We start from the raw sequence: 25,117 nt of genomic DNA on the forward strand, positions 1-25,117 counted from the left end.
GGGAGGGTGGGCGCACTGTAGAGCCGGAGAAAAGCATTAGTAGTTCCAGCCAGCTGCCAAATGATGCCCTTGATTGCCTCTCTTCTTGTGCAGAAACAGAAGGTGTGAGGGGTGATTAGGCCTGAGCTCGATCCCTGATGAACAGATGTTAATAACAAAGCCCATGTTCATTGTGGTTAATAGCCAAGCGCGCCAGGGCTGGCTGCTGAGGCTAGGGGAAAATCTGCCTCCATAGCTCTTCTCCTCTCCTCTCCCTTCATGGGAGAGAGATAGGCTCCCTCTACTAATGTTTTGGCTGTACACTAACGTAATGAGCATGGTATTTGCAAGAAAAGGTAATGATAATCAGTCACGGGGGCGGCAAAGAAAAAAAAGAAAACACGAGCAAATGATGGTGCGTCGCATTCAGGAGATAGAGGAGCTCAGGGTTTGTGCGGTTAACTTTTAGTTGATGATAGGCTTCTGATGGTATCAGAGATAGAGGGGCGATAATAAAGCCGAGCTGCAGAGCTCAGATCACTGTTGCTTCATGTTTGATCCTATTGTCTTCAGGCCGTAATGACAATGACTGTGAAGTGCAGAGACACTGGTGTGATTTAATTTCATCAAAGCTGAAATTAGAGATGAAACGGTGTGAAAATTATTTTTGGGACCAAATTTGTCTCAGTTACCTGAATCATCGCTGTGTTGTTAAAATGTGCCGAAAAAAGGAACTAAATAATATATTTACTATATTTACTGTAAAAATGATGACAATATTCTAACACTAACCCTGACAACTCGTCACGTCAAGTGCAACAACCAACAAAACGCTCCGTTTGCAGTACACTACAATATACACCATCCGTTATATTCACCTATTATCTGTATGTGCAGTTTCATCCAATATGTGCAATAATTCTCATGTTTACATCTTATTTATCTCTTTATTCTATTGCATTCAATATCCAAATGTCTGATTGTTCCATATTTGTCTATTTATTATTTTACTGATTATTATTTCCATTTTCTACTTCAGATAGCTTGGTAATTTAGTTCTCCTCTGCACTTGTCTTGTGTGATTTCTGAATGACTAAAGTGAATCTTGAACATCAGAGTCAGGACAAAATATCCGCATCTGTTAAACGCACTCAGTTTGGCGACAGTGGAGCATTTGTTAGCTATGGCCAGAGCACTAGCCGGTCCTTCCGACATTTTATAACAACTTACAACAAATGCACGCTGCTTGCTGCTCCTTAATCTTGGAGACTTAAATATAATAACATAAAGATGAAATGGTAAAAGTAATCAGTGTGTTTTTTTACCATTATATACAGTGAAACTGGTTCATTATAGCTGAAATCATTCAGTGTTAATGAATACACTCAGCAGATGAAGCTAAATCTACCAGTGCTTACAAGCTATAATATTTTAGATATATAGTCTGCAAAGAAATAAATATAATGTGGTTACAGGTCAAAGAAGAAAGTTGTGGAGAAATACATCATCATCCCATCCTTTATTATGAAAGACACCACACCTCCTCCCTTTATAGATTATGAAGTTTACTTATAAAACATTCAAATGTAATGAATTATTGATGTGAAACAGATGCTGTAAATTGAATACTTTTACACCGTCTCTGTTCACTGGGAAAAAAAACTTGCTATTCGTTCCTAAGTATGTGTGTGCTGACACCAATTCTCTTTTCTCTCTGTGAACTCAGCATGGAGGGAGACTCATCTCACACTCAGATATCTCCGTGGGGGAATGGAAAGATGGCAGAGATGCATGCCGAGGCCACTCCTTTTATCCGGGCCACGGAGAGAGAAACATTGGCACTGTTGACGGGGGGAGAGAAATGTGACATTTGCTGCACCGTGATACCTCACATCTTCAAATTGATGCCTTGTCTGAAATAGACAGAAGGAGGTGTAATGAATGTGCTTTAGTGGCACAAAGACAGGGAACTCGGACTTCGTGGGCCGGCTGTTTGTGGTATTCAAAATGAGAAGAGTTGGAGAAAATGTGTGTTCATCTACTGTAGGGGGGGATAATAGTTCGGACGAGAGCATCCACTTTTTAAGAAGCACTCTTTGTGCTATTTTTGTCATTCAGAATACACTCAGAAGCATTTTCTGTGACTCTGCTTGAGTTTCCCTTTAAATGCAGCTAAAATTTGGACAAAGGATTAAAATGATTGTCGTTTTCCTCAGCAGTCACGCAGTCATCTCCGCAGCACAACTGAATCATTTGTTCCTTACGTGAAATCTCTCGCTGACAGGAAACCGTGTGACTGTGTGTGTGTGTGGCGCACAAACAGGCGCATGGGAGGTCATGGGAGTGCTGAGCTGACAATCAGGGGAGCAGCTGTCACTCACGGCCCCCGTCACCAGCCGCGCGGTGTCGCATCTTGTGACGACCACATGACTACAATGGCACTTTTCTGTTCTTTGACATGTACGTATCAGTTTGATGGACTGTCATCACAGGAACTTTCCGGTCTTTTATCCTGATGCACACATCCTCTGTAATCATCCTGTTTTCTTATGGGTTCAAGAACCACTCACTTCAAAAAGCCACATATGTATATATCTATACAAGTATGTCAACGTGTCACATTCACTGTATATATATGCATATTCATATATTTAAGCCTTTCCCCCACTTTCCTTTACTCTTTACTTTAATCTGTCAATTTTAACCATTAATCTCATGCTTTTATCCAACTACTGAGACATTTTGGCTCATTTGCAAACTATAAAATTTAAAATACCCTCAATCACGTCATGTGGTTGGGAATCAAAGCTGAATATTACTCCTGAGGCACAATAATTATTGTTGTAACAAAAATGCTTCATAATCTCTGATGACGTATATGACGTCCAGCTCTCTGACGTCTCGCGTTCATGACAAGTTCCAGTTCACACTTTGAAAACTGTTTTTGGCGATATCTATTGTTTTGGGCTGCAGAACAGGACAGTAACACACGCTCACACGGAGCCAGGCGCAGCCTCCTCAGGCACAGAAACAATACATTTGAATGACAAAATTCAGTGATATCCCCCTTTTGAAAAGAGAGAATTATATAGATGACAGCTCAGGTGTTTTCCTTTAAATTGAAAGAAGACAATGCTAGTTAAGGGTTATATTCCCAGCGGTATGCTTCCTCTCACAGGCGTCAAGCACCGCTGTTTAATGTACACTCATGCCCCATCTCCCTTCTCCTCCATTATTCCACTCCCCAAACCTCTGTCTCATGCACACTTTCCCCAGGCCCCATGCTGTCCTCCTCTATTTATTGAATACATCTTTTACTCTGCAACATTTTTCCACCTGAGCTGGCAGTTGCAACTTTTATGGGGGTGGTGCACACGGGGCCGTGGAGAGAAGAGGACCCTCGTATTTTCATCGCACGCATCATGCTCCAGCGAACGAGGGCCATCTCGGCTGAAATGAACTAACAGGGAAGATGACTTAGACTTTACCTTTTTTTCCCTTGTTCTCTTGTTTATATTATTTAAGGAGTGATAGCTGCACTCGTGATTGCCCCCACTTTACTTCATAAAAAAATAACAACAATTCAATAGAAGGCCACCAGCTGAGCGGAGACAGAATGGGGATTTAAAAAGGGTAAGTAAACAGCAACCTGATCAACAAAACAATCTATTATTCAATGCCATTTTTGGCAAGATCAGTTTTTACATGGCCCCAATTTATCAGGCAAGCCAAGCAGAAAAAAACACATAAACAAGCTCTCGCTGCGCTAAAATCACTGAGGCATCTTTGATGGTGTCAAGCCGCTTGTAACCTTCATCGCAACACCCAAAGTGAACCACTTACTGCCCATCAGGAATGTGTTCAACTGCTTCCAATACATGATATTAGCTCTTAGTTTCCCCGCACCCACGGTCAGAAGCATCACTCCGCCCACCGTACCTCGCCCTCTTACACGCGTGTATCACTTTGACAGGTGTGTGTGTATTTCTTTTTTTTTTCTCAATGCAACGTGTAAGTTCTGTCAGGTGCAGCTTTTCAAAGATGATGAAACCCTATCAGACACAGGTCAGAGCAGGACGAGTGTCGACGTGAAATTCACTCCATTAGACTGATGCCCGGCTTTGTATTCGAGGCAAAGGCGAAGCTTTCCAGCAGAATTACACCAGCTTTGTGTAAATAATCAAGGACTGACCTGTGGGGTTAAACCCCGTAATTGAAGTGATACTTCAAAGAGACGACTACCACCTTCTCTAGGCGGCAAAACGCTGCATGGAGCAGGCGAGGCAGACAGGGGGAGAGGGGGGTGGTCCTGCACACACACACACAGGCATGCATAGACACACACGTACACACACACACACACGGGCAGGAGAAAGAGGTAATGGGGTGCCCAGATTGGATGACACTGTGGGAGTGCCTATTCTGTCATACAAGTGCTTTCTCTGTCTCTGCCAAATTGCATCCCAGCCACAAATGAGTAAGTGAAATGAACGTGTGCTGCCTTCTCTATTTCCTGTCACGGGCACATGCAGTGTTGAACGTGCACAACCGAAGTCACGCAATGGACTGAAAGTAAGGGCTAAACTTTTATGCACATGTGAGTGTAAGACCAGTGTCTGGAGAAGGTGTTAGTGGGGTTTGAATCTAAAAATCTATGTGGAATCTACATTTTCTCTCGTCCTACAGTACTAACACAACCGTTTAACATTATTCATGACTATTTGTTTCCACTGACAAATGGGGTCACGTAGGTCACAGAGAAGCATCCATTCATCATTTCTACTATGAATATCATATCATTCATATGCCATGATCCAAAATAATGTGTCGGAGAAAACAAAAAATGTTTTTTTGCAAATATCTGTTTAAGCTTTAGCCTTAGAAAAGCCAACTGATTCAGAATATCATAAAAACCCCACTGACCCAGTAAAATCTTAGAGCTGAAAAAATTCTGACCCAGAAAAGTGAATCTGGAGAGGAATACATTTGCTTTCTTCCTATATAAACAGTATGTTTAATATATATAAACCCTGAACAATTAGCTTGAATTCAAACTTCCTTTTTCCTCTTATGAATGAATCAAAACCCATCTGTGCCAAAACAAAAATAAAAATCCCAACCGGCCCAGAAATATCAAGGGAGCGACAAAAACAACTGACCTGAAGAATCTAGAAGATAAATCTGCAGCGTAATAGATCTAAAAATAGAGGGAGTCTGCAAATGTCCCTGTTTCTGCTTCGCTGTAAAAGCCCCGATCAGAGAGAGAAAAAACCCAGTGACCCAGAAACATCTACAGAAATCTACAATGTAAAACATCCCTAACAATGAGGGAGTTTGCAAATTCCCCTCTTCCTGTTTTGACAGCATCCAAAAACCCTTTGACCCCGCAGCCATCCCCATGGCGACAGGGACCACATGCAGCCCCCCCTGATGCTGGGCCATTCGTACTGAACCAGTCTCGCTCTCGCCACAGCACATTGCCGCTGAACTGCCAGCACTGCACGCCGGCGAGCTCGGAGACACTTGCCCCACTGCAATTCAATTAGAGGCTGTAAACAAGTGACAAAGGCAAAGACAGACAGACGGGCGGCCATGACGGAAATTAATCAGTAGGGTGGTGGTGGGTAAGGAGCGGTCTTGTCTGTCAGGGTGGCGAGGAGTGACTGGCACTGCTGTAATCACTCATTTACAGTAGTGATCACCATAGTGCATTGCGGGCGACGGATGCCCAGGCTGTAGCAGCGTACGACCCACTATCTCCCTCGTCTCACCCGCCTCTCGGCCCCCCTCACGCACACCTCCAGCAAAGAGTAGCAACCAGCGGAGAGAGGCAGATTGATCCCTGGATTGTGCGTTGCTACGGGCCTCCTTCCCTCATTAATTCTGCTGATTCCACCAGATGGGAAACAAAATATTAATTTTATTCAGCCCTAGGCACATGGCTCTCTGTTAAGGTGTTCACTAAATCACCAGGGTTTCGTCGGGATGCTCTGATACTGCAGCCCGGCTGTAAAATTGCCGGGGCCGGTGGGTGGGACAAAGGTTCGAATTGTCATAAATGTAATTAATTGTATGGCGAGAATGATTAATTTATCAGAAATGGAGGAGCGGACGTGACGAGCCAGGACGCCTAGCCATGCCTTCAAAGTGGCAGTACATGCTCGTTTGAATTATGCAAATTAATTGACTCTTTCAATGTGGCATAAAATGCTAGTGCAACTACATTGCATGGTACATTAGTCTGTTCATCCAATAAAACTGCATTCTTTACAAGTGAATCCTTGACTCAGAGGGCTCTGGGATACAATTCATTTTCGGCACAGATGTGAGAGTCTGGCAGCATTTGGCAGAAGGTTTCAGGCGGAAAGTGAGAGGGGTGGGTGGGTCGGTGGGAGGAGTAGGGGGTCGGGGAGGGGACTCAGAGAAAGATGTACTGTGCGGATGTATGTGTATGAACGTTTGGCCGCTGACCCCACTGGAGCCACACTGGCACGAAACCCTTGCACATTCTGAGATGTAATGTTAATGGCTTCAGTGCACCGTGCTTTTCTTTTTTCTTTTTTTTTTTACTTTCCCTCCATCACCCCTTTTGTTTCAGAACGAGATGACAACTCAGTTTGTTGGTCACATCTAAAGAACCATGGATCATTGATTTCATTGCAATGTTGCAGCGCTGCCCTCCCACCCACCGAGCCATAGTGGAAACTGGCAGTGACGAGGCATGTGCTCAAATGCACACACACACGTGCAAACACAAACACAGGCCTCATTATAAGCACCGCTTTGCTACAGTCAAACTCCACCGAAGGGTGATGATTTTCCTGAAAGGCAGAAAATACACACAAATAGATCATGGAGTCTGTCAGTGAAATGAAAATAAGATAATCAGGAGCATATTTTCACACCATAAGAATAAAATCCTGACCAGGTTCATAGAGAAATTTCATCATCTATTGCATCAGTCGCACAGCATCCTTATTTCACCTACTACACCAGCACCATCCCTCTCTTTCAATTCTTATCTGCACCTTTAACTGCTTTACTGCAGAATAAATATCTTCATCTTCTTTGATGCTTCACCTGCCGTTCACTTAGCGGCGAGCTGGACGGAGAGGAGGAGGAGGAGGAGGACGAGGAGGAGGAGGAGGAGCGTTACCTCGCCACAGAATGAAAGCCCTGCTACACCACTCTTCCTCCACTGCCCTCCGCCTCCCGCACCCCTCTCCTCCGACAAAGCCACCTCCTCACCCCTCCAGCCGCTCTCCCCCACCCCCACTTTGATATACATGTGTCAAGGCAAAGTGACAAATAGCACATATTAATTAGGCACTAGGCCGGGCGAGATTGCTGTTATTAACGGTGGAAAAAGGGGTAAGGTTGGATTTAATTGCCTGTGACATCAAAGTCAAGTGACTGGTATTTCAAGCATCATTTAAAATGTTTGATATTGAGGCCATTGTGCTCACATAAAGAACATCTAAAAATATAAAGGAGACTGATGGGGAGGAAAATACCTACATGCTTTTGCTGCAGCTATCTCAGAGCTAATAACATCTCTCTGCTGATAAATTGACTAGATCCTGATGGAAAGTATATTGTGGTCGCCCCTGGCTGACTATCGCTCCCTCTCTCCGATTTGCCATCTCCTCTCACGTTCTTCATTCGCCTTTTATATCACTACGCTAAGACAGAGAGAGAAAGAGAGAGAGAGAGAGAGAGAGAGAGAGAGAGAGAGAGAGAGAGAGAGAGAGAAAATCATTTCAACATCAAGTACAGACGTGGAGTAAATTTGCTTGGTTGGTTTGCAAAGCAAATGTAATGGTGTTTTTATTACAGAGTGCATCTGCTAAAACTAAATGAAAAAAGACAAATGGGTGAATCTGTCGCCCTATTACTTTGTGAGAGCGTGTGAGTGCTAAATAATAAGAGCTTTTTGTGCAGGACGTGAAGATGAAGATGAGACTAAGCCTGAAGAACGAAAGATGAAAAATGCATTAAATGTATTAAACTTGTGGGACATCACATGCGGAACAGTGTTGTAGAAATAAAATCAAAACAGGTCAAAATCGTGGATTTAACAGTTTTTCCACGTTGAAAAAAGAGACTTCTATAATTGGCTGTGTGGCTGGGGCCCCTATCAGACTGTAGACAGTGCTTTTAGCTGTTAACTGTTGCCATGGCAATACTGTTCTCCTGTTGGGCGTTCTGCTAACCCTGAAATTAGTGCCGAGGTGTGGCGCCACCCCAAACTGCGCTGCGCTCCTTAGCCGAGTCTGCCTTGATTTGCTGTCCGCGGCAACCCAAAACCTGTTGAAAAGATAAGCCCCTGACGCCCCCTTGGAGGCAGTTGCCGGCGAGACGCCCCCGCACGCCGTGCGAGGCAGGTGAAAGTGATAAATAGCAGATATACTCCAATAATCAGGACCATAACCATCACCCACTGTAGCCCTTTTAAAGGTTGTAAAGCTTTCCTTGGATATGGGACAGTTCTAGATGCTTCTAACATCTGCATGTCACAGCCATTTCAATTTTACCATCAGGCCTGGGCTCTCTGAAACAAGTCCCACTGGGGTCCCTACAGCAGTCCATTCAGACCACTGCTGTCACGCTCCTGTCTACATTAATCTGAGGCCCTGCTTAGTGGAGAGCTTATAAAAGCCCAACGCTGGTCATTACAGGTCATGGTGGCCATGTTGAAAGCGCCACTTCCTCTTTATCTCCCCCCACTTTGGTCTCTCGTTTAGCAAGACGCAGCAACTTCATCCCACCTTGAATGGCCCGTTAATGCCAACGTCGTCAGTACCTCCGCTCTGCATGGGAATAACCAAACCCGGTAGATGGGTTTGATGCCATTTCTCGGCACTTGTGCGCGCAATAAGACACACCAGGTGCGCTCGGTCTCAAATTAGCCGATCAACAGGGAGGCGAAACTGGCATTCTGATGATCCCTGGGACCAGCATGGCACATCATTTAGAAAATGGCCTATTATTTTTGTGCGAGCATTAAAAATAATTTACGGTCTTTAAAGTCTTTGATTTCCCCAAAGACGTGCAAAATCAAATGTACAACAACTTGACATCGGGTTTATTTTGTTGGAGAAAAACAAACTAAAGGAAACACTGGAGAGGAAACACCTACGAGCGGAAAATTACGAAATTTGAATTGAATATTGCATGTGTTACTGGACGCTGCTACAATATAGCCAAACAATGCATAGGCTACACTTTAAATTGTACATCTACTGCAATATTGTTATAACATGTAAAATAAAAGAGCTTTTAAACTGTCTGCTTCAACTAAATCTACATACATGTTTCTCTACATGTATAAAGTACATAATATACAGGGTTAATTCCTGTACTTGTATTATGCCGACCAATATTAACCATAATATATGAGTAGCTCATCATCCATCATCCTCTGGCATCACATATTTACCTTGCGTGACAGTTTCTAAGGTAAAGTATAAAAATATTTATCACAATATGTTTGTTTCACATCTGTGGTTGTTGAATTTTGTGCACAATTCAATCCTTCATTCACTTTGTGTCTGCGATAGCACTCGTCTAACAGGTTTGCATCACGTTTCTGCTGCGGATGAGTTGGATCATAACTGTGATAATTACAATGAATAACTTTATTTAAAAAAGACAAAGATGCAGAGCGAGACAGTGAGAGAGGCTGGTTTGCCACAGTGCCGTCAGGGGCCACTTGGAAAGGTGAAGAAGGGCGAAATACATATTGATAAGATGTGGTGGTATAGGCCCCTGTAGTCCCTTTCCCAAGACAGGCCACAGACTGGAATTATAATGAGTGGGATTAACACTCCCTACCAGTGCTGCTTCCAACTCATCAGCCCCCCTCCCCTCCCCTCAAAACGCACGCACGTTGACGTACACACACATTTGTTCCCCACGAGCACTTCTACTCCACGATCTGCCCCGCGCGCAGGACAGGAAGCCAAGTGCCAGCGAGAAACATACTGACGTTAATTAACAACATCTGACACAGATGCCACGCTTGTACTTGCTCGAGAGGTGGTCCAGCACATTATTTCATTTTGGTTATTTCCTTTCATTTTTTTTCCCTCCCCTTTTTTCCTCCTTGCTTGATTCCCTCCTTAATCTCGTTGACACGCTGTCCTCTCTTTGCGTTGGGGATGCGAGCTCTGAACTGGCTCTGAATGCAATTAACTTTCCACTTGTCAGCCACTTTTGTTTCATTTTGAATAAGGCCTTTGTTATAATAATAAGGAAGCGATAAAATCTCGTGGCGTAGATACACGCGGTGATATTCACACTTTGCTTTGCTCTAATCTATTTGCTCTCCCCAACACCCCAAATATTGTGACACCAGACACAACACAGAGGCCCCCGAACTCTAGCTCCGTTGCCCCGTGCGCCACCCAGGAGCGCGTTCACAAAGAAGAGCCGCTTCACAACGCAGCTCGGGAGGCAAAAGTCAAGCTTTCAATCAAAGGTGGAGGAAGAAAAGGCCGTCAGATGTTTGGTAATTAGCCGCAGCATCGACTGCGCTGGAGTTACACCATGCCAACACAAAGAGTGTAAGTGACACATATGCTCAATCCTGTAACTGCACCACTAATCAGTCGACCTCAAACTAAAATAGACGTGTGACTTGCCAACTTGTCTGCAGGCGTGTTGATAAGTGGCACATATGTCAAACTATTATTTGTGATGCAACTCGGAGAGAGAGAACGAGCAAAGTGCTGCAGCCGCACACTCTACAGGAACAAAGAGCAGAGGTGAGGATGGGTAATAATCCCCTCGCTGTCTTGAGGGACCATTCACCCATCAGGGGCCCCTGCGTGCGTCCCTGCAGAAGACACGAGGAGATGTGGCATTTTCTAAACTGGCCCGACACTTTCTGCCTCCTCCACTGTTTCTCTTCGGTGGCGAGAATGACCCCGGACTCCCTCCTGACCTGCCTCCGGTAATGACCATCGTACATCATGTCTTAAGTGCCGCAGTCCTCGTCGGCTGATGTCGCTGGCCTGTCCGGCGCTCATTTCCATCTGACCCAGCGAGTCCTGGACTGGGGCCACGGCAGGGAAATTAAAAATGCATCGTGTGATTCATCTTCTGAATGACTCCCGGCTCATGAGGGGACCTGGCCACCGCGGATAAGTCGTCACAAAGGACCTTGATGGCTGCTCTACGTCTGTCCAGGTGTCAACCAGAGAGGCTTGGGTTTGATTTGTTTTACTAGCAAAAAAAAACCATATTATTGTCAAAGTAGACGTGATGAAAAGGTGTTCTGAGATGATTGTGATCTTTACTGACCCAAGACAGTGCAGGAGTTTGAATAATCAGCTCAAACCTCATAGAACACACGCAAGAGCAGCTTTGAATTCCCCCGTCAGTGATCGATGAGATTATATTTGATGAAATGTTGACAGTTTTAATTTCTCCGTGAGCTGCAGGATGAAAACACCTGTCAATATTATACCAGAGAAGTCCACAACCCAGAGGCTGGAGGGGTGGGGCCGCTCAAACGTTATGCTGCCGCCACCTGCTGGTAAGCAGCTTTTGAAGCCTCCCCCACCTCCTCCTCCTCCCCTCTCTTCCTCCCCCCTTTTCTGCCATTCAAACTCACCACCCCCTCCCCCCCCTCAGAGTAACCGACAGTAAAAGCCTCTCCTGCCTCATGCTTCACTTTACAAATCCCAAGGCCGGATAAGTGTTTATTTTTTCAGCCCGTAAAAAATATTTCCTTTCACCTTTTAAAAACCTCGTCTGCGCGTTTCCACATAATTCGAGTGGAAATAGGGGCCTGTGTAATTCTATCACGGGGCAGACAGGGTTGCAGATATGAAGGTCAGTGCAGACAAATGCTCAGTTTGCATGCAGGTTAATTATTCTATAAGGAAATGCATGGGACCTGGTGAGGAGGACATTGTCTCCTGCACAAAGACCAAGTGCTTTTCTCTAAATAAGATAAGATAATTCTTTATTAGTCCCACAATGGGGGGATTTACAATATTATAGCAGCAAGAGTCAAAATAAGCATCAGTAAGTATAATGTAACATTTTTCATCTTAAAGAAAAAAATATTTCCTTTCACCGTTTAAAAAACTTGTCTGCATGTCTCCACATAAGTAGATATAAGGGCCTGTGTATTTGTAGCCTGGGGGCACACAGGGCTGCAGATATGAAGGTCAGTGCAGACAAATGTTCAAGTTATGCAACGCTAATTATTCTATAATTCAACTGATGGCACCTGATGAGGGAGACACTTGCTCCTGCACAAAGGCCACTTGTTATTCCTGAAGAAAAATATTACCTATCAAACTTTTAAAAACAAATCATGCATGTGTCCACATACGTAGAATGTATGTGTAATTCTAGCCTGGGTGCACAAGTGAGCTATTGCAGATATGAAGGTCAGTGCAGACGAACGGTCAGTTAAGGATGGAGCAGATCTGCATGGCAGGGTTAATTATTCTATAAGGAGAGTGATGGCACCTGATGAGGACATTGTCTCCACATGTTTTTCCTTAAATCTCCCTGAAGTCAAATGTGCAGCAGGCCTGAGTCCAGCCACAGACAAAGCCACCTCTCAGCCATTCATCTTAAAACATGTAAAGGTGCCTCCACCACATTACTCTGTAAACACCGTCTTCTCAATCAAATGAAATAAATTCTAGTGCTTCTCACTAATGGTCACATCCAACACTGACCACGGGAGGTAAGTCTAACAAAATTAGTATGCAGAGGAACCTGCCCTCGCGAGGCCTATAATTTCCCCCTGCAAATGATTTGAGGATGAAACGAAAAAAGAAAAAAAACAGACAATGGCACTTTTGAGCGTGCATGTGCAGCATCCTCACGCTCAGGCTGCATTTAAATAACTTAACCCCACGACAGCAGGTGGGAGGTGGTGGAAATAAGGTAAAAATGCAGAGTGGCGAGACCCCGACTCTCTGCATCTTTGATATTTAGCTGATAGGCTTTGGCGTGACGCCCCGACGGTGCGAGCCGGGGACAAAAACAAGCGCCTCGGAGAGCGTCGGCCATAAGAAAAGGGCCCGCGCTGCTCCTGAGGGCCACATTATGTGCCGCGGGCCAGGCTGCCTGTGCCATGCTGTGACATCTTTCTCAGGAGTTAACTTAATTAAACCTATATCCGCCTCGCATTGTTTTGCCCAGACAGACTTCAACTTACACATAAAGGCCTTTGAGGAGGGAAACACTTTGCAGGGGAACAAGCCAACATTTTCAGCAGCAGCAGTAAAGTTATTATAATGATCATAATAATAATTATTATTATTTTAACTAACTCCATTAAAGTATATCGTTTGCAGGGCTGCACGGGGCCTACACGAGCTGCATGCTGCATTTATTCAGTCTATGAATGTTAATTGCACCGTTTCCGAATCATAAATACCGACATAAATCACCGGACTATACAATATTATGCTCCACTTTTTATGTCCCCTACGTGGTCTGCAGGAGCACATCCCCGTCCCCATAAATCACGTCCCTGCAGCCTCCACCACTGATGCTGTGCCCGCGCAATCTCCGCAGCTCCGAGACCGTTTCATGGTATTAATTTGAATGTACATAAAAGATGGAGCTGCGGGCCGCTTCACATGTTCGATGCCCGTGTTCAGTAATCAATCAGGATTTATAACGGAGCCCGCAACACGCGATATTAAAATCAGGCCTGGGTTCACGTGATTTCCCTGAGAAGTCACTGGAATAAAGGATGGAGGGGTTCGTTAGCACTGTAATAAAACAAGAGAGAGGGAAATTATAATTATTAATATTATTATTATTTTATTATTATTTTAAAACTATAATAATTATAATTCCCATCCTGGACATGTACTTTTAAATATCATAATTAAAAATTACTTGACTATTTATTTAATATTAAAGCATTTAACGAGTGGTCAAAAAATATTTAACAAGGGTTAAAACTGATTTGAACCTTCTGTTCTGTCATTTTCTTTTTAAATGTCTGACATGTTCAAAATTAGATCAGTTAAAATCCAAATACTCTCTCATGCTTAGCTTTTTGAATTTTAGTTTTTCCTATTTCTTTTAAATTTAATAATTTAACTCAATTAGTTATTAAAATTAATTTCACTTTCTAAATTTCGGGGTCATCGTTTATTAATTCTTCTTCACACCATGCTGTTTCTCACATACGAAGACACAATAGCTGTGCTTATAATGTAATTACAATTACAATTTTTAATGAATAAACATTTACATTTAATGTGCAAATTACCTAAAAAGAGAAAGCAGATTTTAAAGATGTCAATACAACAATTTACATCTATTTTAATTTCAAAACATTTTTTGATGCATTGTCACTTTAACATTTTCAGAGTTTAACCAAACTCCATTTAACTTTGAACTGTTTTTAAGTCCTCCTGCACACAACAGCAGTGAGTGGGCGCCTGAATCCTCCAGCCTGCAACGTCTCTCTATGTGTCTGTGTCATAACCTCCATCAGGGTTTCATATTTCCCTCTTCCCTCATCTGTCCCAGCATGGAGGCCTTAATATGCATGTCTCCGCACCGACAAGCTCTGACTAAATGGCCACATTTGCACATCTCCTTTTTTTTTTTTTTAAAGACTATATGTCCAATCCCCTTGCTCAGTTAATGCGAGTTAATTTCTTCTTCCAAAATAATACTTTGGCAAATCATTCTCACAAAGTGCTACATCATTTATTCTGAGGACTTCGGTGAACTTCTTTGAAAAATTAATGCCTTTAATTTTGGTTGATGGCAACATCAGTGCAGCTCTGTAAATTGCACTTTAATGAGATTTTGCTACAGGGGATAATCTGCAACTGACAGAAAAAACATCTTGAAAACATCTGTAGACCTATGATTTCACTCTGACGATGCTACCCCCCGTAAATCTCAGAGCGGAGGGATGAACAGAAAAATGGTCACAACTTTATGATCCAAACTGTTCAGAGTTGAATGGGATGTGAACTTGGGAGAGTTATTACTAGTTTGAATGTGTAAATAAGACGGGAAGCAAGAGGAGGAGAGGATTTCTCTCAATAAGATGATTAAAAGAAGGGGCTTAATGGAGCCTGAGGAAAGTGAAAATAATCATTATCGACTTCTGTCCACTATAAAATGCTTGAATAAGCATAACTGACAAATTGTAAAGTTTAAAAACATCAGACGCAGCAAGAAATGGTCTGCAAATTAAGTGCAGAATCATAAAAAGAACTAAAACACTCCAGTCTGATGTGGAAGTCAAAAGATTTCTAAAGAACAAGAGGCCAACTTTTACATCAGATGATTGAAATAGAAATTCCACGATGATATTCAACATTTGATCATAAACAAATCACATCGATCCAAATTGAGCCCATCTGAAGCTCTGCGGTGTAGATTGCCCTCCTCGGGGTGTCTGGACCGAGTCCCACGTCCCACTAACTCTTCCAAGGAGACAGATTTGGACGTCGCCCAGCAGAAGTATGAACCGGGTCATCTGCAGCCCCAGCTCAGCCAAAGTCCCCCAAATTAAAGCTGACACTTTCAATCTCGTCAACATGGTGTGTGTTTTTTTTTATGTGTTTTTCTCACACTGTCAGCTGATCTCTCTCCAGCACCATGATACTACGATAATCTCATTTCTTTTAAAGGTTTTTCTCTTTCTCTGCAGCTTTAACCCCACTGTTCTCCATTCAGAGGAGCGGCACAGAGAAATCTGCAAGCTTGAATGTGCCGCCCAAAACTTCCCACCTGGTCTGTATTTCCCTCAATCTGACTTTCATCCTCCGTCTATGTTTTGTCTGCCTCTTGCCTGCTCTTGTTGTCATGGAAACAATGGCTTGCTAGCTAGCTAATTTACAGAGCAGACAGCCTAAAATGCAAGGTGGGGATGTGGCGAGGAATGCTCGTAATGAACCTGACGCCGGATTGGAGGTAAGTGATGGAGTCCCACCCTGATCCGTCTGATCTCTGCTTTCTGAAATTCCTGACATTTACTGGCCCTTCCTTATTCAATCTGTAAAGGGTTTAATGTTTTCCACGTGCAACCTCATAACCCTGCAGAGGAAGAAGACAGGTTCCTGAATGTTTCATGGTGAGAATGTGTCTCCTATGGAAGCAGCTCTTCCACTCAGAGTCCCTGATAACAAAACATTTACACGCCCTATGTTTGCAATTTAAAAAAATACTCACTACAGGAGGCTGAGGGCAGATTTTAGGATTGTATTGAACAAAAAAAAAAAAAAAGAGGGTAACACTGCTTGGTTTCATGTGGGCGAGCAATCATGCCTTTCACTTCTGTTTTCATCAACTTCTTTTTTCCCCCAAGAGTGACACAATTAAATCAGCTCCAGTGATTGGTGCTGCGGCCAATGCCAAGTCGAGATCACGCTCCCAGCACGGTCCTGGGCCTTCTGCGGTTTGAGCAGACAACTCTTGTCTGGTCGGTGGCCGAGCCGCGCTGTCGGGATGGCAGCACCTGTCAGAGCCGGGCGCATCATGCCAGCGTCTCACTAGGAGCCCCTGAACCCAGAAAGAAATGACAGCCTTGTGGTGCATGAATGTGGCACGTCTCCTCACCGCAGACGCTCTGACCAAGATGCACTGAGCCCAGCCACACCAGTACAGTGTGTGTGTGTTTCTTTCTCCATCTCTCGCATGATTTCCCTGACTCGGGCTCCCCGGGGGTCAGTCATCTTGGTCATCAGCTCCACTCGCAGGTCAATTGTAGCAGCAAGTGGTCGGCCAAACAATGCAGAAAAAAAAGAGGGGGGGAGAAAAAAAAAAAAGTTATCGCCATGATCCACCACCGTGCTCGTGTCACTGGTGCATGAGGAGATCAGAGCAGAAATGTTGGACATAAACAAGTCGATGAGAGGTGGGAGAGATTTGTTGAAGCACTCACAACGGATGAGGAAGAGATATAACACGCTATATACTGTAGATTTGCATCAAGTGGGCCTTTGTGCATCTGAGTGAGTCTGACTTTTTTTCCCCAGCTGATCTCCAGCAGGGGAAACAGTCCTGCCGGGGCAAATTAACCAGAGAGCCTCTGCACACAGGCCCCGTACACTAATGAAGAGGCCCAGAGGATATTTGCAGGGTCACACAAAGAGGTGGTATAGATGCTGAATGAAAATTGGGCATTAAGTAAGATGCCATGGGTGGGCCAAACTACTGCAGGCCTCGCTTCCAGGGAACCATCACTGGGGATAGAAAAAAAAGGAATCACTGTTCTATCTTTTATTTATTAAATTACTTCTCAAGAAATGAGATGATTATTCACAGAGTATCTGCATGTTTAGAAGAGAAACTGTCATCATCCGTCTTATACCCTGCAGACCCACAAAAATAAAAATTAACATTTACTCTGGGCCACAGGACTTTTATTGGCTCCATACGCAGGCTGCAAACCCACAGGAAATTTCAATTTGGAGCCACTTAACTTCAACACGACTGCACTCATCTCCAACAATGAGCCGTTTATAGGTTTTAAGTATGGAGAGGGAATCCCAGAATGCAAGTGTCACAGCGCTGTGTACCAGTCGAGGCATCACTGCGAACGCCGGCGTCCGCTGATGTCTTACAACGCTGCTACTTGCAGAGGGAGTCCAACTGCTTCTCCCAATATGAGGTATAAGTGAATTAATAACGCTGGCCATACATTTACTGCCAAGTCCCACATGGAGATTCAGAAACCTGTGGTGTAATATTGCAGCTGAAGTTGATTTACTGTATCTGAGGATTATAATAATATTCAAATCCTCTTCATTTTCTCTCTATTTATCTATATAATAAATAGCTATATATCCGTTTAGGTACAATCTTGTTTACGGTTAAGTTTCTTACCACGAATGTGCTGCATAGCCATTTTCCAGTAGAGATACATTTTAATTGTTCATCTGATTTTACACCTCTGCTTCTTTGCTCAGCCGGAAAAAAGAAGCCGCAATTACAGAATCAAACTATTCGTTTCCTTGATGAATTCTTTTCCACCGCGTTGTTTGATAAATAAGGAAATATGTCAAAAGCCGGCACTATTTATAGTAATTAAAATGAAAAATACTGTCCCAATGTAAATCCTTAATTGGACTCCCAGAGAGATATTGAAAATTTGTCTTTAATAATAGGTGATGACTGGGGACAGAAAAACAAAGCGTGTTGAGATGTGGCTCTGGAAGCTCAATCAATCACAACATGGAAAACAAGCAATTTAGCATTAGCTCATTCAGGGAATCACCAGGCCCAGGTAATGCACTTTTAATCATCCTGCTTAAGCATCGCACAGTAAAACAACAGTAAAACAGAGACAACTCTCACACACTCTGGGAGGATAATGTTTCTCTGGGTGCTGCAAAATGTTCCAGAATAATGGGACTCAATTAATACTCAGCCCGTGAGAGGTCTGTCGTCCTGAATACACCTGTGTGGCATTTGCAGAGCCACAACAATGTGGTTATGAGCATTTCACACACAAATCAGTATCAGCATTAAGGTTTGCAGATGTGAAAACTTTTATTCTACAGAATAAACTATGCTGAAGAGATGTGCATTCATGATTCCAGAAGTCTCTGTGTCTGTATGTGGCTCGCACATCTCATGATCCTTTCATCTTATCGTCTTCACACTTGGCGTGTGTTGTTAAGGGCCCAAGGAAGTGCAGCGTGGAAGTTGGAGCGATTTGTACACGCGATACATTAGCGGCGGCTGCGACTCATCAGTGTCGGTGACGTTGACTCTCCAGCTCGAGTTTCATTGAACTCCAAATAAACAGCCCACTCTGAATAGACGTGTTCCGAACGGTCACTGCGGCAGTATTTATAATTCAGGTTCTATACATTTGGATGTTTTTGTGTTTTCTTTTTCAAGTTATTGGTTCAACTGTAAAACATCTTTATCAAAAACATTTGATAACAAAATCTTAGGAATCATTGCCAATATATATCGCCCATGTATCGTATTGCAAATCTTTTTACCGCCTAATATCGATATTAGCATCAGCCCCCAAAAATCCATATCAGTCAAACATTTGTGCTCTTTGCCACACAGTTAAAAAGCTGGCCACGTGACGATTGTAAATACCCAGAGTTCATTGCGTGTCAGTGAGTCCATAAACTGTGCCAGGGCAGCTCTTGACCAGGACCTTCTAAGCAGGGGTCGGTCGAATCATATGTATGAACTGACCTCACGTTCCAGCGCTTTGACGAGTGAGAGCTGTGCACTCGATAAAACAATCTCGTGTCAGAGATGAAAGTTTTCTGCTGTTTACTATTCTCTCATTAACAACGCTCCCAGCCATCTGTGAAGTGCCGAAAACACACCTGCCTCACCCTGGGCCCGTAATGGCTTTTCTCAATGTGTGTGTGGGTCTCTGACTATCTCAAGGAGAGAGGGCTGTTATAGACCTGTCATTCCGAGCTCATCAAGCAGACGCACAGCACCTTGTACTCCGCTCGCATAATTATGGATATTGTAAAGCATTGAAAATGATCAATTTAGCCGCCTCTGTTACCAGAGGAGTTATTAAGGCACTTTGTGTTGATTTCAATGTTCATAATGTGGAGAATTAAAGCACGCCCAACTGTGTCAATTTTGGAGTTGTGTTGCAGAGCGCGGACTTGTACAGCTTGAGGCAGAAGACGTGAGTGTGTTTGTGAGGAGTCGTTTTACGCAAAAGCCATTTTGTTTGAGCAGAAACCAGAATCTGTATTAAAAAAAAAATCTCCATTATTTGATGAGGAGGACAACAAAATTAAAACGAGCTCGGAAAGCCAGTGAGGAATATCTGAAAATAGATCTTCAATATTAACTGAATGATCCTCTGGGTGGGATCATTACAGAGGTGATGCAGTGGTTTGTTAGTGGATGATTCATTTCAAATGGGAGCTCTGAGCGATGTTGGCACCTTTGAAGTCTCTCACTTAAACCTGAAATGCCTGACAAAACAAGAGGCGCTGAACCACATCAGGTGCTGAGATGAATGAACACCAGCAAATGAACTTTGGCGAGACCCCGTTGGATCCTTTGAACTTGCTATCAGGTCTGTTTCTGGTCTGTCAGGGGTACGTGCAGCGCCGTGGTCACTCTGTGGTATGGTCATCAGGCTCCTGGCCCCTCCGCTCCTCTCTGCCAATGTATCTGTTTCCACATGGGACTGACGCAGGCCTGAGACGTACCCTGCTGAGGTCCTCTGAAACCAGAGACCCTTGAAGTGGACGTGTGCCTGTGTCAAGTCTGCTCCCAGAAACCCTTTCAGATGCGAGGGCTCCAAATGTGGCCTGCTGCATCGAGACATTTTGGACACAGCCTGGTCGGTTGGGTATATCCCTGCCCCCAATACCTTGGCCCTCTGCACAACACCACAACCTCTACCATGCTAACCACCAGCAGCCTCTTGCAGACCAGGGAGCAGACCACCCTGGGCTGGTCAGCAACCCCTGCTTACACCTGCCATAAAACTTAAAAGCTACAGTCTCATCCCCCAGCTTTGAAGTGTTCAAAGCATAGCTTAGTGACCTTTGATGCGACTTTGGCCGCAACACATGTTTTGCACCCATGTATAAACGCAGGCCTCTCAGCAGACAAGGCGGGATTGTTTACCTACATGTGCGAAACGTAAGGGCCAATGCATGGCAACCATGCATGGAGCCTCTATTCCCACACGTCAACTGCTCAACGGTGGGAAACAGACGTAAGTCGAAGCGGACGCTGCTTTGAGCCAACATTTTCACCTACCATGTGTTCAGCATTATTTAAAACCACTTTCTCTCTGTCCTCACATTATGAACCAGGCCACAGTCGCTCTAAGATGTAGATAGACGCAGCGGTCGGGTCACATCGCACATCCAGAGATAGAAGAAATAAAACACATTTGGTTATGTTGTCTTTTTTGATACCATCCAAAATATCTGAAGCTCAGACGGAGACAGCTGCCTGTCCAGTTCTTAACTTACTCTCCAGCTGGATACACATAGCTCGGAATGAGTTTCACCCTGATACACTGCACTTTATTCAGGCTCTAGCACGCTGCTTCTGTTTACACCATATAAACAGATCCACATAGGAAACGTCCTGCATTAAAAATCTAGTATAAGTAAAAGTATGAGAGTATTTTCTGTAAATTGACCCTAAAACATGAAATAAGTGTTTTTTATACCTATCATATGTTTTCACTGTCAAATTTAAATTTGTCAAGCTGTCAAATAAACACAGAGCAGTAAAAAGAATCTGTGGAGTAAATGCATAAAGTGGCTTCAAATGGAAATACTTGAGTATAGTACAACCACGGTATCTAACATTTGACAACGTTGAAATTTCTCACAAAATGATTGTGCTTAAACACTTGATAACTTTTTAAACTGTGGCTAGATTGAAATATATTGTTTTATTGGAACAGAAAGTCACGTCTCATATCAAAACTGTGTCCAACGGTACTGTACTACTTCATGTGCAATGTACTTGTATTTGCATTTTGTGCTACTTATATCTATTATATGATTTGAGGGAAAAATATTGTACTTTTAACTTGATATCTGCACAAGAGTTTACACAACCAATAAAAATGACATTTGATAAGCTTGTAAAACACAATTCATTCTGTTTGACTGACGTAACCCAAGTTTGTCACGAAGCCGTAGTTCAACCGAAACGGATTCAACATTGAAACAGGAAGTAACCACAATAAAGCTGTGAGACTTTTACTTGTTGACTATTGTCACATCATAGTACTGCTGCGTTTTCCTAATTAAAGAAAAATTCATGTAAATTGTTTCAAAATGAATTCCTCACTCCTGTGAAATGCAACACGCTTCGTTCTGAGTCCCATAATATATGGCTGTTGGTTTTTTGGAATCCAAACTCAAGTGTGATGAGTTACTGGTATCTGCTGGCATCTCAAACTTGTAACTCATAATCATGTTTACTGTGCACATGTCGGGGATCAGAGCTCTACACTGCGCCTCTTCCTCTCTTGCAGATAACACACCACCGCTCACTGTACATTATAAATAGCTGACTGTTTCACGAGGCATTAAATATTTGACAGAACGTAAGCTCATAATTACACGAGGCCTTGGCTGTGTATAAATGTCAAACAAAGCAGGCTGATATATAGGCAGCCGTGCAGTTTACATGCTTCACATGCTAGTGTCTGAATGACAAGACTCGAGATGATGTAATTACGACACGAGGGGCTTTATAAGAGCGTGCACCGTCACTGTGTGCACACTGAGCTAAAATAGTACACACTTGAGTCAGGAAGCAAAACACAGGGTCCCTTTTCATTCATATAATGTGTAGGACCTGATGTGTGTCACTAACAATTCAGCCTAATTACAGTTAACAGTGCTTGTGGATTAAGTTGAAACACAGCAGTGCTTCCTGATTTCTTCTTACTTCCTCATCACTCCCTCCACCAATCGGAGACCCGTCCGTGCTGATGTCAGTCGTGTCTCCGCTCAGTGGAGCCAGAGGAGCTGTCCTTTTGCTAACTATAGACCGAGAAATCCCGAGCGTGTTTCTTTTTGGCCTGAGGGTGACTGCGTGGCCCAGACAAATGTTGACGGGGATGAAACGGCCCGGCTGCGTGGTGTCTGCACTGTGACCTATGGAATGTGCCTTCAAAGAGGATTCTAACGCTGCGTGAATTTCTCAGAGGATCTCGGTCCTGTGGCACAATGTTAAACCAGCATTTACTCTCCTGGGTTTACCCTGCAATTTATAGCATGAGGCTCTGGTGTGGATGGTGTGATGTGAAATGCCATACCTGAGTTTGTGCTGCTTGCATAAACGGATCCAAAGTCCCTCCTGCGTCCCTGAACATCCCAGTTTGTGCCAGTCATCCTTCACGGAACCCAGTGCCTGAAAAGTATAGCAGACATTCTAACTATTTATTTGGGGAAATGTTGTAAACTTTCACACAGGCGATGCACGATGACGTTGTCACGGGACCAACATTTTGGAATCGGTACCAACATGTATTTCGATACTTTTCCAAATAAAAAGAGAACACAAAAAATGTCATTATTGACTTTATTTTAATAGAAAATCTTAGAACTATAACATTTTGCATCAGTAAATACAATAAAATAACACAAAGACAGGTTTCAATTTTTTCCAGAGCTACTTTTGTGGAGAGTGAAGGGGGCTGGCGTTGTTTGCTTTCAGTACTGAACTTGGTACCTGTCGTTCTCTGAACTCCTCGTGCAGGTCTGGGTGCTTTTCCTTCGAGTGTTTTGTCAAGTTGGAAGTGTTTCCACCCTTGGCCACACATGTTTTGTAACACCGTTTGCACAGTGGTGCATCGGTGTTCATGGCTTCACCGAGCTCATTTGTTTTCAAGCCGAAGTAATTCCACGGAGCACTTCGCGCACCTGGATTAACTACGAGTTGCGGCGTGGTGATGGCTGCAGCAGCTGCCATTCTCTCTCTGCTCCTGTCTCTCTCTCTCTTTCTCTCCTTTATCTCTCTCTGTCGCCAGACTCCTGCTCTGTTTGCTGCTCCACGCTGCTCGCCTGGTCGCTTCGTCTCAAATTGGTACGCGGTGACGTCACACGGCGACGTAAAAAAAAAAAGTACCGGTATTATCCAAGCTGTATAGTACCATTTTAAATGCATCAGTACCCCGGTACCAATTTAGTACCGGTATACCGAACAACCCTGACACATAAACTGTCATGTTATTTAGCCCAAAATACCTGGACATGGACAGTGTGTAAGACAGCCAGGCCATAACAGCAACATTAAAACAGTATGAGCCGGGAGCTGTCAAGTGTGGCTGTCAACACCTCTATTTCAGCAGACATGACGGGCCCTTTAAACCTTGATGGATATAAATCAGGAGGCTATTTTGAAACAACAGGGTCATATTCAATCCTTGTTGAAAGTGTGTGTGTGTGTCCACATAAACCCTGCCAGCATGGGACTCCCCCGAGGGCACACGCACGGGCCTCCGACTCCCATCTCTGCCAGGCAACACATTGGATATCTGATTCTTCTCATTGTGGCCAATAATCCCTCATTACTGTTAATTAAAATGGTTGGCCTTTAAACTCCTTTCCGCTGTTTTTGTTTAAGTGTGAGGAAGTGTTTTTCTGGGGAGTGGAGCTTTTATTCAATCCACAGAAATCTGACTCAGCAGGGAAAAAATAGAGGAAATGGAGGGAAAATATTAAATTTCATATCCAGGTCAGAAGATTTTGCCTTTAACAACAAAATAAAGGCAACTTTCATTTTTGATTAAAAGTGATGCATGTTGCACGACAGAAACCGGGGGACCCTGTGTGGGTTTCGGTGATACAAACGAGCATATGGCAAATGATGAAATAATAATAATGAATTGGTAACATAGCCTCAAATATACAATCAGTGTGTCTGCACCAGGCTAATCAGGGGAACAAATTCTTTTCTGCTTATTAAATTGTAAATAAACTGGCTTTAAGTGGCTTTATCCATCCCTAGTTAGGAAGGGAAATCAAGCACAACAACAAAACTTCCGCTCTTTCTCTAAATCTTCCGACCCTCTTTCAGAAATTTCCAGCCCCTTCATTCCTTTCACTCCATTGGGACTCTACGCAGAGCCTTTGTACTCCGCAGATCAGGCTGTGTCCACTACTCCCACTCCTTTCAATGGAGAGCAAGAGGACCGCTAAGGGCTGGAACGACAGTGTTACCCATGCAAGCAGAACATCCCTCTCTTTTTGTGCAGTGGGTTGGTGAGGGGGCAGTGGGAAGGATGCGGTCAGTCTGCTCGGGGATAATAGAGGGCTGGGCAGCTGCCTCCGCCACAACAAAGGGACTAGTCTCCTGTTAGTCCTGTTTACTTTAGTGTTGCCTCCGTGCCGCCTGCGTGTCAGGCAGAAGGCGTTTGGATAAAAATGTCCGCGGGCCTTAAAATTGAGACATTTCAGCCATCAGCTTCTCCGTGCACTGCGTGTCGGGTTTATTATAGCAGAGAAATAAATACTGCTCCAGGAAGTTTGACATGACTTTGTCTGTGTTCTGTTTTGATGGGGCTGTTTTAAAACGACGGGGTTTGTGCAAATAAAAAGACAAACCACCAAACAGCGAGTCAGAATCTGTGCGTAATTGCGCAGCATTGATATTTGACTGTGTATCCTTTTAAGGTGCGATTATGATGACGAGAATACAT

At 43.7% G+C, this 25,117-nt stretch overlaps 1 long non-coding RNA gene across 2 annotated transcripts in view; it reads right to left on the reverse strand.

Annotated features, from left to right (window-relative positions):
- LOC138405312 (uncharacterized) overlaps positions 1–25,117 on the reverse strand; it is an 81,838-nt gene that overhangs the window by 53,299 nt on the left and 3,422 nt on the right. The window contains exons 1-2 of one of the 2 annotated variants that reach the window (XR_011239028.1): positions 23,149–24,496; positions 22,733–22,827 (exon numbers count right to left, since the gene is read on the reverse strand). This is a non-coding gene — a long non-coding RNA (uncharacterized lncRNA). Of the gene's footprint in view, positions 1–22,732; positions 22,828–23,148; positions 24,497–25,117 lie in introns of those variants that run through there. The other variant, XR_011239029.1, reaches the window with a different exon arrangement.

This window comes from Paralichthys olivaceus, chromosome 17 (assembly GCF_024713975.1).
Source record: "Paralichthys olivaceus isolate ysfri-2021 chromosome 17, ASM2471397v2, whole genome shotgun sequence".
Lineage (NCBI taxonomy): Eukaryota > Metazoa > Chordata > Actinopteri > Pleuronectiformes > Paralichthyidae > Paralichthys > Paralichthys olivaceus.